We start from the raw sequence: 17,429 nt of genomic DNA, 5'->3' as shown, positions 1-17,429 counted from the left end.
AATATGAACTATTGCATATTTAAAGTAAATCCATTCTTGCATTTTTCTCTCATATCATAAGAAAAGCTATTGCTATCTGTATAGATTTTGTTTGAGTTATTTTCTTGCATAGTAAGCTAGCATGTTACAATTGTGTTGGATTCAGAAAGGTCTTTTTCTCCTTTTCCAAATCAAAAAATCATTAGACTATTGATTTGTATTTTGGCCACAATAGATTGGCAAGGTCTATTTTGTTAAGGTCTACAATGTTGTTCAAGAAATTTAGCTGAAATCAAAACATGCATAGAGAGGATTGCACATGATGAAAAGACTAAAGAAACAACATGTAGCTGTTTCAACTCTATAAGAATAAAATAGAATCTCTTTCATCTTGAATTAATAAAAAAAAATTATGAATGTGCAACTAGGTTGAAAAAAATCATTTCATTTCCTTGGATAGCAAGTTTCTTCTTTCATTGACTTTTAGCTACATTTATTTATTATTTCAATTTTCTAATGCTAAATATATGGTTGGTGTATTATGATGCTAAGGTAACTAGACTTTGGTAGATTTTGGCATTAGGACACCTAATCTTCAAGTTATGCAATCCTTCTATCTATAAGCACAAATGGAATAAATCCAAAATTACTCATTCTAAGGAGCTAAGACCATCGACCTAGAAAAGGTAAAAAAATTGAATTGTATACAATATTACTGTTAGCCCTATTTTCAATAGGCTAAAAAAAAACTTGATCTATGTCACCAAATTTGCTCACCTTAGGCTACCAAGAGAGTTTTTTCTACATTATCAGCATACCCTAAATTTTGGCCTAAGTAAAAAACCCTCGGTTTTCTATATTATTCATGGTTTTCCTACCAAATGTTTTACATTTCGGCCCATGATCTAGAAAACCCTTTTTCATTCGGTTCATGAGTTCGCATGGTGTGTGGGCTTTATGTTGGAAGGTGGTGATGCAATCTTGCAATATAAGGAAAGCCCAGGTTCGCAAAGGGTTTCGCTTTTAAAAAGATATCAGTTGAGAAGTTGTGAAAGGGTTGTTTCATGGCCCAACGTAACCTCGCGGTGGTGAACGAAATGTAACAACAAACAATTGTGAAGTTGCGAGATATGGTATTGATGATTAGTGCAACCTCTCCACAATTAGTAGCTTAACATGTTTTAAAGTTTTGAGGTTGCGATGAGCAGAAGGAAAGGAAAGGAAAAGCATAACTTTGTTGTAGTTGTATGGCTAAGCAATTTTAATGTTGTGATGTTGCGACAAGGCTTAAAGCACACGTTCACAATGAGACATAAGGAGGAACATGTTGCCACATGGATGAGTCAAACCAAAGGTTACTTGCAGATCGACAAATATAGATGCTCATCGAATCATGTGGGCCATATTTTGGGGCATCCGCGTGTGTTCGCAATGTTTTATAAAATGTTAAATATTGAGTTGCAAAGTTGCTGATGAAGGGCCACACCACCCTACCAACTCATAACCAAGAATGCAACAAGATGGAGACAAAGAGAGATAAAATGTTTCCCAAGCAGTTTTATTATACTTGAAAATCCTCACAATATTCTCCAAATGAGAGAACTCCAAATTCTTACAATATGAGAGAGCTTCCAACTAGCTTGTACACCAAGAGCTTCTACAAGAAATTACACTTGAAGACTTCTACTTCTTGATCTTGATTACAAATGATAATAAGCCTTGCTTAAATAGGCACTTCCAATCCAAGACATTACAAACACAACCAACGTGGGATAAAAGGTAAATACAACTACCTTAAAACAAATATTAAATTCTCACCCAAATACAACTAAGCACCACCATGTGGCCCAATTAGAAAATTACATTTCCTTTGTGGATCACAACAAATATTAAATGCATGATTTAAGGAACTTTCCACAAACTTTTAAGATGCCACCTACACACCTCGATTAATGGAATGACAACTATTTTTCTTATTTTTCTATTTATGACACCTATGCACCTTGAAAATAAAAGTTGCTTTTTTTCTCTTTTTTTTTGCTTTTTTTTTTTTTTTCTATTTTCATCACTTTCTCTCTCCTCCACAATTTTTTTTTTTCTAATTTGCCAATGCAAGATGCTCCTACATCAGACTCCCCAGGTAGATAGAAAAGTGTGTCCCACAATTTGACACCAAAAGAAAGATCTACAACCATCTTCATCTTCACCAAAGGTTTCCACCTCAACAAGGACAAAAAAGCCAACATGCAAATCTTCCACATCTGCATCCATATGTCGAACACCAGAATCTCAACCATCCAATCTACATGCTCACTCCTAGGAACAAACTAAACATGATACTTCATCAACAAACCCTCATCCACATCAGCAACTAGTGAAACCATACCAGCAACAACAAACTCTACATTAGCAGCAATATGTAGATTTCCATCAACACAAGCCAAACTCCCAACACCAACAATCTCATTGCTCACAACAAGATGCTCTGCAACACACAACTCATCCCCAACAGCAACCAGATCATCCATGACCAAGTGCTCTGCAATTTCCATGTCAGACTCAGCCAACTGATCATGAAAACAAATGTCCATCTCAAGCATCAACAAGGTCAGGAATATCTTCAGCAACAACCTCTAGCTCCTCTGCAAAATTTGTATCAGGTTCCATAAACTGATCAACAAAACGAACCTCTTCCACCTTGACCTTGTGATGCCATCTTCTTTCTCGAACAAGTCTCTTAACAAGCCAAACAACTCTCTTCCGGATCAGTAGACTCCAGCTCCACAAACATCTACAAAATGTCTTCCTCATTCTATCCTTATCTTGATCAGCCGCATTAGTTTCAAATGGAGCAACCTCCTTACCTCAATCAACCAAACTAGCTTCAAACCGAGTAGTCATCTCAGAAAACGTCCTTTCCAACACATCACAAAGATTCGCAATCATCTCAGGGTTCAATCCTCTCGGAGCCATCTCCCAAGATCTTCGTAAACTCTTCGAAACAAATCCTTCCCGCGCTCCTTGTGACAAAACTAAATTGTTTGCATGTCAGAGCGCAACCTACCACCTCGCATGAACAATCAGGAACCACATCACAAGTCCAGGACCAAGGATCCGCAATCCACAAACTCTCTACGATCATGCCTCAACAAGATCAGTCTTCCATCTTTGCATCCATCGATCCATCTGCAAGCCCTCTGCAATTGCAAGTCAGAACCATGATCTGCCACCTCACAACCAAGAGATCTAGGACTCCAAAAAAAAAATCCACCACCAAATCAAGACCAACTCAAATCTACTTCTCTAACCCAAGTTCTGGTGCAAACTACCTCAGCTTCAGCGATCTATCTACACACTCAAGAACTCTCGCTCTGATACCACTTGATGAAGGGCCACATCACGCTACCAACTCATAACCAAGAATGCAACAATATGGAGACAAAGAGAGATAAAATGCTTCCCAAGCAATTTTATTATACTTGAAAATCCTCACAATATTCTCCAAATGAGAGAACAAATTCTTACAATATGAGAGAGCTTCCAACTAGCTTGTACACCAAGAGCTTCTATAAGAAATTACACTTGAAAACTTCTACTTCCCAAACTTGATTGCAAATGATAATAAGCCTTGCTTAAATAGGCACTTCTAATCCAAGACATTACAAACACAACCAATGTGGGATAAAAGGTAAATACAACTACCTTAAAACAAATATTAAATTCTCACCCAAATACAACTAAGCACCACCATGTGGCCCAATTAGAAAATTACATTTCCTTTGTGGATCACAACAAATATTAAATGCATGCTTTAAGGAACTATCCACAAATTTCTAAGATGCCACCTACACACCTCGATTAATGGAATGACAACTATTTTTCTTATTTTCCTATTTATGACACCTATGCACCTTGAAAATAAAAATTCCTTTTTTTCTCCTTTTTTCTATTTTTTTTATTTTTCTTCCTATTTTCATCACTTTCTCTCTCCTCTTTTCTTTTTTCTTTAAAAAAAAAAAAATTGCCCATGCAAGATGCTCCTGCATCAGTTGCGATGAGGTTTCATAAAGTACTAGGCACAAGATCTTCAGGCTAATGTGTTAAGACAACTGTTGCGATGTTGTGAAAGGGGTTTCGATGATATGTGCAAAATCGCAAGCTATTAAGCATAACGTAATAAAGGGTTGAGACCTTGCGATATATTGTTTGTGTGACTTCGCCATTAGTTTCACGGTTAGAATAAAGGGTTGCGAGGTTGCAATATGCTTAATAGTGTAACATCGCAAGGATATTACTATTGACCAACAAGATGGTTGCGAAGCTACAAAAGAAGTGAAATGTGTTGAGCGTAAGTTCGCAGCATCCACATAGAGTTTGAAATAATGGGTTACAGCGTAGAGGTTGGTCACATAGCACAACTTCGCATGGATATGCATTTTAATTCAACAAAAGGTTTTGAAATCCCAATATTAAAAAAATGATGAAAAGAGCATTGAGCGTGACATCGCAATGGTCAACAATTATGATCAAGGATTGGTTGTGAGGTTGCAAAAAGCACTAAAAGATGAAAACCCTGACATCGCAACAATTAGAAAGGTTCCATGATAACCGTTGCAAGGATGCAACAAGGTTAGTGAAGAAGTCTTGTGTTTCTTTGTAGCAAGTCAAGTTGAAAATTTTTAAGAAGTCATGAAGGACAGGTAGGTAGGGTCCCAGTGAATGAAATAACGCCATGCTAGCAGAGGTGTAACCTGATATTCATTTGTACAAACGCCATCGAATCCATGTTTAAAGGATTTTTTGAGAGTTTTGAAAAGAATTCATGCATGTAAGGTTTTAATGCAATTAATGCTTTCTTTAGCTCAATAAAAGCTATTCAATTATTGTCAAAAGTCACCATTACGAAGCGCTTCAAAATTCACAGAATTGCAGAGCCAAGGAATTTCTGAGATCTTGTCATTCCAGAGCTAGAATACCAGGAAAAATGGTTAAACAAGGTGCACTCAAAAGTGAGGCTGAGGTTGAAGAAGTTCTAGCACAATCCATTTAAACCAAGGTGAAAAAACCTATTGTACGTAGAAGAATGGTTAAGTTTACTTCTTGGATCCTCGAATCTACAGTCTACAAACACACATGAATGGAGGGATCCATACTTTTTCTGTCGGGATGCTATGTGTCCCACATACTAATGGAAACGAGTTGTTCATGGTCTTTTACAACAATAGGCTAAAGGGACCTCCAGCTTCAAATCCATGGGACAGAAATTTGGCTTAGTCGATTGTACCTGAAGTTTTCATTGATGTTGATCTTATTAAAGCCTTGATACAAGCTTATAACCCTGTTACTCAATCTTTCCATGGAAAAGGCAAAAGTGTATTTTGCACATTGGACAAGGCAACATTCATTGAAGCATTTGAACTTCAAGGACCCACGGATGAAAACTTCAACTGGAAAAAGATATGGACTTGTTTACCAGACGGAAATATTCAACAGGCAGAGTTATACTATGACATATACCAAGAAGCAAGAAGCAGCTCGGTGAGATCCCGAAAAATATTGAAAAAGTTTTGTTCACTAGAATATTTCAAAAGGTATTTCAAAGACAGCGTTATTGGTGTGAATAAGGTGTTGGACATTGACAGTACCATCTGGAGATATCTATGTAATGGCTATCAACGTCTAGGATCCATATACAAATGTGGAATATGATTATGTAGAGCACATAATAAATGTGATACATAATGAGATCATGGCCGCGAAGAAGGGCGAGATGGGGAATTTCAAGGTCCACCATTATTCCTTGCTGATGCACTTGCTCCTGTACACAAACATTGATTATATCAACAAGGATTTTATTGAACAAACTGAGGAGATGGGAGAGTCACTGTTGGTGCAACTATAGACTAGGGTATAGAATAGACACTCCCTTATGCTAATTTAATTTCAATTTTTAATGATTTTGTGTTTCCAATTAAGAATATGTTGGGATGTAATTGTAATGTCCCCATTGGTTACCAGCATCAGAATTTCAAAGATTAGCCTAATATTAGATCCTCGTAGGCTATTAACGATGGTTAGAGGGTCTTCTGAGGATTGATTCATCTCCAACATTCAGCAATTTATGTATTTGGCCTTCGTTCAATGTCATTTGGACTCAATTTGCCATACTTACTATGTATAGTAAGTCAAGGGTAATAGAGATGGACCCTTTCTATTTTTAGAAAGTATATTTGGTCACATGGGGAATTATGAGGAGAGATTCCTAATTCCAAACAGCATGGCAATCAGACAAGTATTTCAAGAGATATTAAAATTCAAGTGACTTAAGTGATTTATTTAAATATTTTAATGTTATAAAGTTATAACGTAACTTAAGTGACTAAAAGACGAAATTGGCTTTTAATCCCACATTGCCTAGTTGTTTGTGTCTTCCCTCATATCGAGGTTATAAAAGAGTGGAGCTACATTGGGATTGACACAACGAATATATGTTATTAAACAAATCCTAAAAGGTTGCTTATTGTAACTGGATACTTCTTAAGGACGAAACCCCTTATGGAAAAACAGTGAGACGAAACGCAAACCTAGCTTCTCACATTTGTATTTCAGAACTATGATTCCAAGTTGTTGCATTGAAGACTTTAAAAGGTGGAAGCTTGGCACTAGAACTAGTGTTGGAAGACATTCTAGCATATACAGTCCTATGGCAGATAGCATATTTTATGTGTGGACGGCAAGCAAGGTTAGCAATCATCCCATATCGGAGAGGTAAATACATCAGTTGAACTCACCTTGCGTTGGCTCTGATTCATGTCCAAGTCTGGGGGTAGTCTAAGAGCATATTTACGTGGGCTAGGGAATATACAAGCTGGTTTTACTAGAAGTTTGATCACCTACAGCAAGCACATTTATAGTCTACGCCAGATATCAGAACCTCAAAGGGAGTATAAGCAACGACAGGGTTAGTAGCTTTTGACGTAGTCACGTCAGTTATCCAACTTGAGTGTATATCCCTCATATTGTGGAGGCTTCATCCTAAGCACAACCTACAGTCAAGTCAAATCGATAACAACGCGTGGATGCAGTAGCAGTAAGGTCATTCATTGTTGTGGATAGCTCCCTCTTGGCCGTGTAACTACAGTAGTGGACTCCGAGAATACATGAGCCGTGTAACTACAAGTGCCACGTCCTCTTCCTTGTATTGAATATAGTGTTAGTTGTCAAATCTTTCAATCAGGTGAAAGTAAGATTGATGTATGCATGTTTTCTATACTGATGTAATGAGAGGGTGTGGTTGAGTTAACAATTTCTGAAGTATGGTTAGCTATAGTGTTGTATGATCATCATTTGGTGTTAGCCGTCTTTCATCACAAAATAGGAGTGTCGGCATTCTTTATATTTGTATTGTTTTTCTTGGTTGATATCTATACAAGAGCATTTGGTCTCCACGAGTTTATTTCAGGGTTGCTTGCAAACTGTTCATTAAAATGCCACTAAAGAAAGTTTGAATTCTTTGCCAAACTTGAGGAGGGATATTACAGTGGCATCAGAGCTGTGTATTCTACCAGCCTGTGTAGTTTTTTGGAAATTGTTTATTATAGATTTCGTCAGAAACATTTTTACAAGAGGTTTAATCTGAATGGTTTGAAGTTGTATTCTTTTGGAGGTGGAAGAGTATTTCTTTGTGAGAAATAAAGTGAAGCACTTTGTTCAGAGCCTAGTTTCCTACCATCCTATGGGGTAGGAAAGTTATTTTATTTTTAGTTTTGTTATTCCATTTGGAGTGACCAACACTAGTTTTTTTCCCCTATGAACAGACATAGGAGGACTGGTAGTTCTAGAAGTCGGTGGAGTAATGAGGAATTTAGCACGAAAATGAATGCTTTACAGGAGAGTATGGAAAAACTTAAATTTCATCAACAAAAGCTGACAAAGAGCTTGTCGGATCAAGAGATAGCTGAGACGACGGCGAAGTATATAGTTTCTGCCTTTAGAAGGTTGACATCAAGGTTGTAGGGAAGGAAGCTTCGATTTTCCCCGACAGGTGTCCATGATGAGGTACCTGTATTTAGTACGACACCTGCTAGTCCTACCTGCAGTGTTGATGGTGGACCCATTTTACATAGATTAGTAGATGTGTCAGTACCCTTGGTGGATAGCAGCACTAAGCATCAGCACGTTGAGGCCCCTAGAGTTGTTGCAGTTAGTGCAAAGACAATTGATGCAGTTGTTACTACTGATATTTCAAGCTCTCTTGAGGAGGGAATCATTATTGGAGATTTGTATGGGAGTTGTCATAGTGTTGCTCCAATGCAAGAGGCATTGGCTTCCTCAGGTGGGACTGATGCATATATGGAGTCACCCAACTGTGATGCCGGTGATTTTGGTGTTACAATGGAGTCAGTAGATGTGGGTTCATGCTCTAGCGTTATTGATTCACGGCCTAGAATAGAGTTAGCTAACGACAGTTGAGACTATTAGGTGATGGGGATGCAGACAATATGGACAGCTCTGGTGATTTTTTGGATGATTCTATGTTTTGCAACGAGTATGATACCCCTTGTCAAATATTGGGTGATGACTTTTATGAGATTTTGGATGAGTCCCAAGATCAATGTTTACAGGATCTTACTATTGAGGTGGAAGCTGAGACATGTCGGAAGATCGACATTGCGAGGGCTTCTATTTCTTCGGAGGAGTTGTTTGAGGTACATAGTAGTTGTATCTCGAATGCAGAGTTGTGCAAGGACGATAGCACATGTATGAGTGATCTTGCGGTGGACAATTCTGATTCAGTTTCCTATCATAGTGCAATTAGTGAGACACAAAGCTTGCATAGGAGTCAAGGGTTACAAAGGCATCATGTGACTTATCAGCTGAAGGTGAGTAATAGTGACATTTATTCAACTCTTGATCATTATGATGTTATTCAGCATATGCTAGCTACATCTGGTTGGGGTGCTCCAGTCTCAGATGAGCACAGTGATAGTAGTCTTTCCATAGCAAAGGTTCATGCGCTTCGAGAGGCAATTAGCATCTTGAAGCATAGTTACTCTCAGTTAGTTGATGACATAGATTGCCTTCTGGAGTGGGGTAACACCTGCTATGAAGCATTGTTAGGGAAATAGGAGGAGGTGGTTGACCTCACCTAGGAGCTTGAGGTGACAGTGGACTCTCTTCAGTATACTCAGTTGGCTCTTCAGAAGTCACAGTCATAGTTGGGTGAGGTTACCATGGAGTTAGAATGGGTACAATCAACACCAGCCCCAGACCCTATTCAGTTACATATTGTGGTTGGTGGTGAGTTTGCTTCTACGATTGAGGATGAGGGACTTGATGATGTGGTGAACACATTTGTCCAAGATATGAGTGTAGTATGTACAGAGGAGGCGAGAGCATTAGTGGAGACGGGCCCTCATGGTGATTTGCTTTCTTCTACTAGAAGGGAATCTATTTCTTCTTTTCATATAGCTGGTAACATTGGATAGTTGGCGTTGTCACATTTTCAGAGATATCAGTTGTGGGTTGCAGGGGAGCAGATTGATGATTCCACATATAATTTCTACTGTACTGAGTTATTCATGGAGTATTTTCTTGAGAGCTCGGATTTGCAAGAGGTTTCATACAATATATTCGAGGGTGCTCTCATTCGGGGCTCTCGTGCTATTCGACGATAGGTGAGGAAGATTGTAGAGACCTTGGCTACAATGCTTCCCAATAAGGATTTTGTGGTTGGGCTTGCTGAGAGGGTTTCCCAAGATCCTACCTGACCCATAGTTCAAAGTTAGAGATTGGAGCCATCTTCTGATTTCCAGTTTGATGACAATGAGCCCTTAACAAAGATTGGGAGTTTTTATCGACATTACACTGTGAGGAGTGCTCATCGCTTTTTTTTTGACCCACAGGTGGAGGACTTGGTTTTTAGTGTTATGGATGGTGACAAAAGGTTTGGTATTCATTACACCCGTAGGGGGCGTACTTCTCCATTAATGGAGGGAGACTTTGAGATATAGGGTATTGTGAAACAGTTGGATGTGCTAGTGAGTGAGATGAATCAAAATCACAAATGGATGACCCAACTAATTTCAAAGCCAAGACTTGAGCAGAGGCTTTTTCTAAAAGCGAAAGGTGATGATACAATTGCGGCTTCAGATTTGTGGGACATTTCTTATGAGACACTGCATGAGTTGGACACAATTGAGGTGGAATGTGATGAGGATTTATATCAGGTTAAGTCAGATGATGTAGTTGCTGGCATGAGTCCCTTGGATCATGTATTTGATGACGATGCAGCAATAGTGGGAGTAGGAGCATGCGAGGATACGCCATATCAGCAGCCACTTCTGCGTCAGTTGAGCCATTCAATGAGGAGTTTAGCAGTCTGCAAGCGGTTGTATGTGTGCTCTAATGGCAGTACACTTGTTATTGTTGATGAGGTGAGCGATGTAGTCATAGAGTCATGTTATACTATCGATCAACAGTTTAGTAGTCTGCAAGCGGTTGTATGTGTGCTCTAATGGCAGTACACTTGTTATTGTTGATGAGGTGAGCGATGTAGTCATAGAGTCATGTTATACTATCGATCAACAAAGTGTTGATGTTCAATTCATGAATAGTCCAACATTTGACATGGATGCAACATTGTCTTATGACAATCCATTGTTTGAGGTTGATGTTGATCACTCACCTAAGTGGAGTTGGGCTCAGTTTTCACCATCTGTAAAGATTCAGTTTTGTGTTGAGACAGTTAGTAATGTTCCTATGTCTACAGATTTTGACGAGGCTACACATATGGTAGATACAGTTGGCATGAGTGCATATGGTTCTCCTATAGCTACATCTCTTCAAGGGATTGTTGATCTGAATTCCAGTCCAGAGTATATTACATGGGTGAGAACCAGGATGAAGATATTTGTTCTAGGGAATTCTTCTAGTGATATTCTAACTCCTACATCATTAGCACAAGTTTTGAGTGCTATACTGCATGTTATGTTGTTGGTCCTGACGATGTTAGTGGTATGCAGTTGGTTGAAAGTTAACAGAGGTCACATACTACTTCATTTGGGATCCAGGTGGAGGTTGGAGTTCACTGTTATTGTTGGATTGCTTGAGGCAAGCAATCTCGGGAAGGGAGGACTATAATGTCCCCATTGGTTACCAGCATCAGAATTTCAGGGATTAGCCTAATATTGGATCCTCATAGGATATTGAGGATGGTTAGAGGGTCTTCTGAGGATCGATTCATCTCCAACATTCAGCAATTTATGAATTTGGCCTTCGCTCAATGTCATTTGGACTCCATTTCCCATACTATGTATAGTAAGTCAAGAGTAATAGAGATGGACCCTTTCAATTTTTAGAAAGTGTATTTGGTCACATGGGGAATTATGAGGAGAGATTTCTATTCTACACGGCATGGCAATCAAACAAGTCTCTCAATAGATATTAAAGTTTAAGTGACTTAAGTGATTTATTTAAACATTTTAATATTATAAAGTTATAAAGTAACTTAAGTGACTAAAAGACGAAATTGGCTTTTAATCCCACATTGCCTAGTTGTTTGTGTCTTCCCTCATATTGAGGTTACAAAAGCGTGGAGCTACATTGGGATTGACACAACGAATATATGTTATTAAACAAATCCTAAAAGGTTGCTTATTGTGACTGGATACTTCTTAAGGACGAAACCCCTTATGGAAAATCAGTGAGACTAGACGCAAACCTAGCCTCTCACATTTGTATTTCAAAACTATGATTCCAAGTTGTTGCATTGCAGACTTTAAGAGGTGGAAGCTTGGCAGCAGCACTGGTGTTGGAAGACATTCTAGCATATACAGTCCTATGGCAGATAGCATATTTTATGTGTGGACAGTATGCAAGGTTGGCAGTCATCCCATATCAGAGGTAAATACATCAGTTGAACTCACCTTGCGTTGGTTCTTATTCATGTCCAAGTCCGGGGGCAATCTAATAGCAGATTAACGTGGGCTAGGGAATGTACAGGTTGGTTTTACTAGACGTTTGATCACCTATAGCAAGCACATTTACAGTCTACGGCCAGATATCAGAACCCCGCAGGGAGCATAAGGAACGGCAGGGTTAGCAGCTTTTGACGTGGTCATGGCAGTTATCCAATGTGACTGCATATCCCTCATTCCAATATTTCGGAGGCTTCATCCTAAGCATCACATACAGTCAAGTCAAATAGGTAACAATGCATGGATGTGTAGCAGTAACGCCATTCATTGTTGAGGATAGCTCCCTCTCAACACACGCATACACAGCAGTGGACTCCGAGAATACATGAGCCGTGTAACTCCAGGTGCCACGTCCTCTCCCTTGTAATGAATATAGTGTTAGTTGTCAAACCTTTCAATCGGGTGACTGTAAGATTGATGTATGCACGTTTTCTGTACTAACGTAATGAGAGTGTGTGGTTAACAATTTCTGAAGTATGGTTAGCTATACTGTTGTATGATCATCATTTGGTGTTAGCCATCTTTCATCACAAAATAGGAGTGTCGGCATTCTCAGAATACTAGACCAGCATTTATATTTGTATTGTTTTTCTTGGTTGGTCTCTGTACAAGAGCATTTGGTCTCCAAGAGTTTATTTCAAGGCTGCTTGCAAACTGTTCGTAAAAATGCCACTAAAGAAAGTTTGAATTCTTTGCCAAACTTGAGGAGGGATATTACAGTGATCTGGATAGAATTCCATATGATGTGAGAAAATTACTTGGGCCAAATTTATGTTATGATGATCTCCGGTTAAACCATAACTGGGGAGATGTTTTTCTATTTGGAAACTATACTTTGATGAGAGTGTATGGGTGCCCTTAACCTCCCCCATTTCCTACCAAAACATGTACCTGAAAGATTAGGAATAATAAAATTCATCTAGCAACTTATTATGATGGATAGAGAGCATCTAGGCCCAACAAGGCATAAGGGGAGCTTCCTATGCAGAAGTTTTAAGATAGGAGATTTTACAATTGTGAAAGATGTTGTGGACGAGATCCATGAGTTTTTGAGGCAGTTCAAATTACCATCCTTTACCTCTAGCACTTACGGCCCAGAGGATGTGGTTAGAAATACATTAAGAGAAATGAGAGACTACACTTTCCCTGCAAACAAACCACTATGGGAAAAGGGGAAGAGGGTATTATCAGGAACTGCTTGTTTGAAGAAGTCCATTGGGATAGGACTAAGAAGTGGGAGGATATAATGAAGGTCGAAATGGAATTTAGGAAAATTGACCCTACTTTCCTTGGTTTTTATTCTGAAGAAAAATATTTGGATAGATTTGATAAATGCATTGCCAATTTCCAAGAAATCATGGCAAGATGCCTAAGGTCCAAGAACAAGAAGAGGAGAGGGTGAATCCAAGTTCCCTTGAACCAGATGTGTTCCTTGAAGAGGAGGAAGAACAGCCTAAAACATCAGCATGGGGTCAAGGACGCTCTAAGAGGCAGAAGCTGATTGAGATTCCTCAGAAGGCTAGGGAAAAAGCTTTGCAAATCTTTACTGGTAAGGGCCAGTACGTTGTTGACATGAGACAGAATTTTCTGCTAACCCAGGCCACAGAAAATGAGAAGGCTCCTAATGAATTAGAATTGACTGCTGAGAGATTGGATGAGAGGGTGATTTAAGCCCAACAGTTCTTACAAGATGATGATTTCATCAAGACTGAGGAGTTCACGAGTTTTCTTTTCAAACTGAACAAAATAAGTTGACTGTATCTTTAAAGCCGGGAGAATCAGAGGAAAAGGTTACTGAATTGGTTAATAAATTACAGGCTTATGATTCTAATAGTGAAGGCCTGTATCTTTTAACCATAGAAAAGGCCAGGGATTTAGTTAAGAGAAGTGGTATGTTATTGTTGCCTGATTGGGACTTGAGTTCTTCATTAATCTTGGATCAAATAAGAAAGCAAGAAAGATCTATACCTTATGAGGCATTTGGCCCTGGAGGCCTGCAGAGGGGATCAGGATACAATATAGATTCTCAGACTATGGCAGTATGGAGCATAGCTCCTAATTCTCACAAGCCTAAACTGATGGATGTAAGGGACACTGCCCAAGGAAGTGTGATCTTTTGGACTCTACAATCAACCACATGCAAAGAAGTTTCAGGTCGATTGCAAGGGGTAACAAACCTAAGTTCAGCAAAAGTGGATCAAATAGAAGATCAATTAGCTCAAACTTTTAAAGATTATGTTGCAGTGGAAGCTTTATGGAGAAGAGTTGAAGAGGAGCTATGTTCTAGAGAAAAGGGTTGAGGAGTCAGAAGATGAACTAAAAACTGTGAAAAATCATTCTAAACCCTTGTTAGAGACTGATGATAAAGAGGTACAAACTGAGGGAGAAGATCAGACATCAGGAATGGTGACAAATCAACATATGAGCATGGAAGTTAATACAACAGACCTAGGAAGAAATATCAAGATGGATGCATTGAAGGGTATGTTGCACAAATTAAACATTTTGAAGAATATTTCTCAACATGTTCATAATACTTTTATCTCTCTACAAGGGGCAAAGCAACAATGCTTAGAAGCTTTATCTCTATTGACTCCTCTTTTCAACAAATGAGGCCCATACACTCAATTCTTTGAAAAACTGGTTATAATGATGACCAAGAATACTGATTTACCTGACCAAATTATTACCACAAAGAAAATGTTGGCTAAGGTAAAAGAGCTAAGTTGCCGATTCGGGTTCGGGGACGGATTCGGATTCGTAGGTTCGGGCAAATCTTTTTTCCCCCATTTGGGTTCGTGAATATATATATATATGTATGCCAAAAAAAAAAAAAAAAACTCACATAGTTGTAAAAGTAAAACTAAGTCATTCCATAGTATGAATATATCAATGTTACTTGATTATTGATCAATGCCAAATGTCAAAGATAAACATTAAATACTCACTCATTAATCTATGCTAATGTTGTAAATAAAATCATACATTGAATTACTAAAATGCAAAATGGAATTTCAAAACATAGACTACTTCATCAGATTGATAGATAATAAATTATGACTTAATAAAGTTTGAAACTGTGAAACATGGTGATAAATCATAAATGACTCAATGAGTCAATGACAAATGTTTAAACATAGTTTATCAAAGATGCAAATGCCCTTCAAGGGTCAAATGGGTCATCAAAATATGAGAGATCAATGGCTTCATCCTCATCTATATCACTAACATTTTCCTCATCATTGGAATCCAAACCGGTTCCACTAGCCACAGATGCAGCCACATCCTCCTCCCCGTCCTCCTCAACATCTAGCAAGGCAATTCTAGATATATCTTGGACAGTGATATCCAAGTCAGCAGTCTCAAGTAGTACATCCCACAACTTCTCTAGTCCCTTCTTATATCCTAGATCCTTGCGTGATAAGAGGCGCCAGTTGTTGTGAATAAATACCAAGTGCTCTACTTTCTTCGAACCCAACCGGTTACGCTTCACTGAGTGGATAAAGGAGTATGTACTCCAATTCCGCTCAACAGCAGAAGAGCTCACAACCTAGAGAGAGAACCAACAAATTTTAAAAAATTAACTAAGTAATTTTACAATACAATAGGAATTTAAGAGTGCTAATTCCACAAGCTAAGTGGCCATAAGAAAAGGAAAAAAACTTAAATACATACTTGTGACAAGATCTTAATGGCAAGAGGTTGGAGGTCCATGTAACTTTCCCCGTGTAAGTACCACCATCCAATGGCATCCAATCTACTTTGGTCATTAATTGCATCAGGTTCTGCATTTTTGCCTGAGACAAAATCAACAAACTCTCTCCTAACATTTGATGCCACATCAGGATCACTAAAGAGCCTATTAAGTGCCCTCTTATATCCAGTAGCAACTTCAGGATCTCTATATGGTGCCACTCTACTAGGAATAGCAAGTATCTCACTGCTATAATATCTAGGAGAAAGTGCATATGCCAGGAGGTGTAAAGGTGTAGTCATCTTGTTCCAACGATGTAGAACAATTTTCTCCACCTTAGTGTACAAGGTATCAAGATCCTGCTCTCTCCTCTAAATGACCTGGGATGTCAAATGATGTAAATGTAAGTTATCTTGATGTAGTGTTAATAACTTAATTAAAATCAAAGATCAAAACCTCTCAATAAACAACGATAAAGTATTGTATAAAAATTTAAACTTCCTGATTTCATTCTTTCTAGCATGGAGTCCATGGCATCATATATGTTCCCCAAACAAGGTTCATCTGTGTCGGCATACCGAAGCATAGACATGATGGGCTCGGTGAGTTCTAATGCATATTCCACCCTATTCCAAAAATCATCACTCAAGATCAAATCCTTTACAGTTTTGGCCTTTTCTGTATCAGCTTGCTTCCATCCACCCCATTTGTTGCTAATAACCATTTGACCCAATGCCTCTTTCACCCCGACAAGTCGTCTAAGGACGACTGTGTGTGAAGCAAACCTTGTTTCAGCAACCTATTACCATGTCAATTCAAATTGTAAGTTAATATGATAAGTTGATAACACAAAAATTTAAGAATATGTATTAAATTTTGTAAAGTATGACACAAAAATTAAAATGATAAATGAAGCTAAATAAAGTTTAAAATTTACCTTCAATAATTCCAAGCGGGAGAAAGTTCTGAAAATTGCTTGTGACATATGGTGGTTTGTCACAAACATTTGGATCTGCTCACCCTCCTCATACACATTTTTCATCCATTCAATTTGGCTGCCCATTGTTTTCATCACCAAGTTCAAGGTGTGGACAGTGCATGGTGTCCAAAAGATATGCTCATATTGTGCTTCTACCAAAGCACCTGTAGCATTACAAACTTTAGCATTGTCTGTTATTACTTGGACAACATTGTCAGCTCCCACGGACTCTATGGATTGAATGAGAAGTTGGGCAATAAAATTTGCATCCTTTACTTGCCCTTCACAATCAACCGCCTTCAAAAACATTGCCCCCTTGGGGTAAACAACAATCACATTTATTAATGGATGGTTTTTGCAATCTTTCCATCCATCAAAGACAATGCTCACCCCCGTTTGGATCCAAGAATCACTTATTGGTTTGGGGAGGTTTTCTACATTCTTTCTCTCCTTATGCAATATGGTGGTTCTCAACTTTTCATATCCAGGGGATCGGTAACCATGAGGTGCATCATTTATTGCTTTCACCATCTCTCTCCAATAAGGGGATCTCACTAGATTGAATGAAACACCATTTGTAATGAGGCAACGCCCAATCTTTATGTTAGCAATTTCTCTCTTGTCATTTTCAAATGCCGTATCTAATGGGCCTCTCTTGCGGGATGCAGGTGTTTCTATTTCATCTTCATCCACAAATGGGGTAGGTAGGAAGGGATGTGGTCTACTGATTGTTTGAGAGGGTGGTGTTGGTGGTTTTTTCTTCGACTTATCTTTTTTTGCCTTTGACACTAACGTATCA

The 17,429-nt window shown here is 38.6% G+C and overlaps 1 protein-coding gene across 2 annotated transcripts in view; it reads right to left on the bottom strand.

Annotated features, from left to right (window-relative positions):
* LOC149542995 (RING/FYVE/PHD zinc finger superfamily protein) overlaps nucleotides 1-17,429 on the bottom strand; it is a 257,051-nt gene that overhangs the window by 211,447 nt on the left and 28,175 nt on the right. The window lies entirely within an intron of this gene.

This window comes from Cupressus sempervirens, chromosome 8, assembly GCF_028749045.1.
Source record: "Cupressus sempervirens isolate cs-2001-9-10 chromosome 8, ASM2874904v1, whole genome shotgun sequence".
NCBI classification, from domain to species: domain Eukaryota; kingdom Viridiplantae; phylum Streptophyta; class Pinopsida; order Cupressales; family Cupressaceae; genus Cupressus; species Cupressus sempervirens.
Note: the sequence above shows the minus strand (reverse complement) of the source record. Positions and strands in the feature narration are given on the sequence as shown.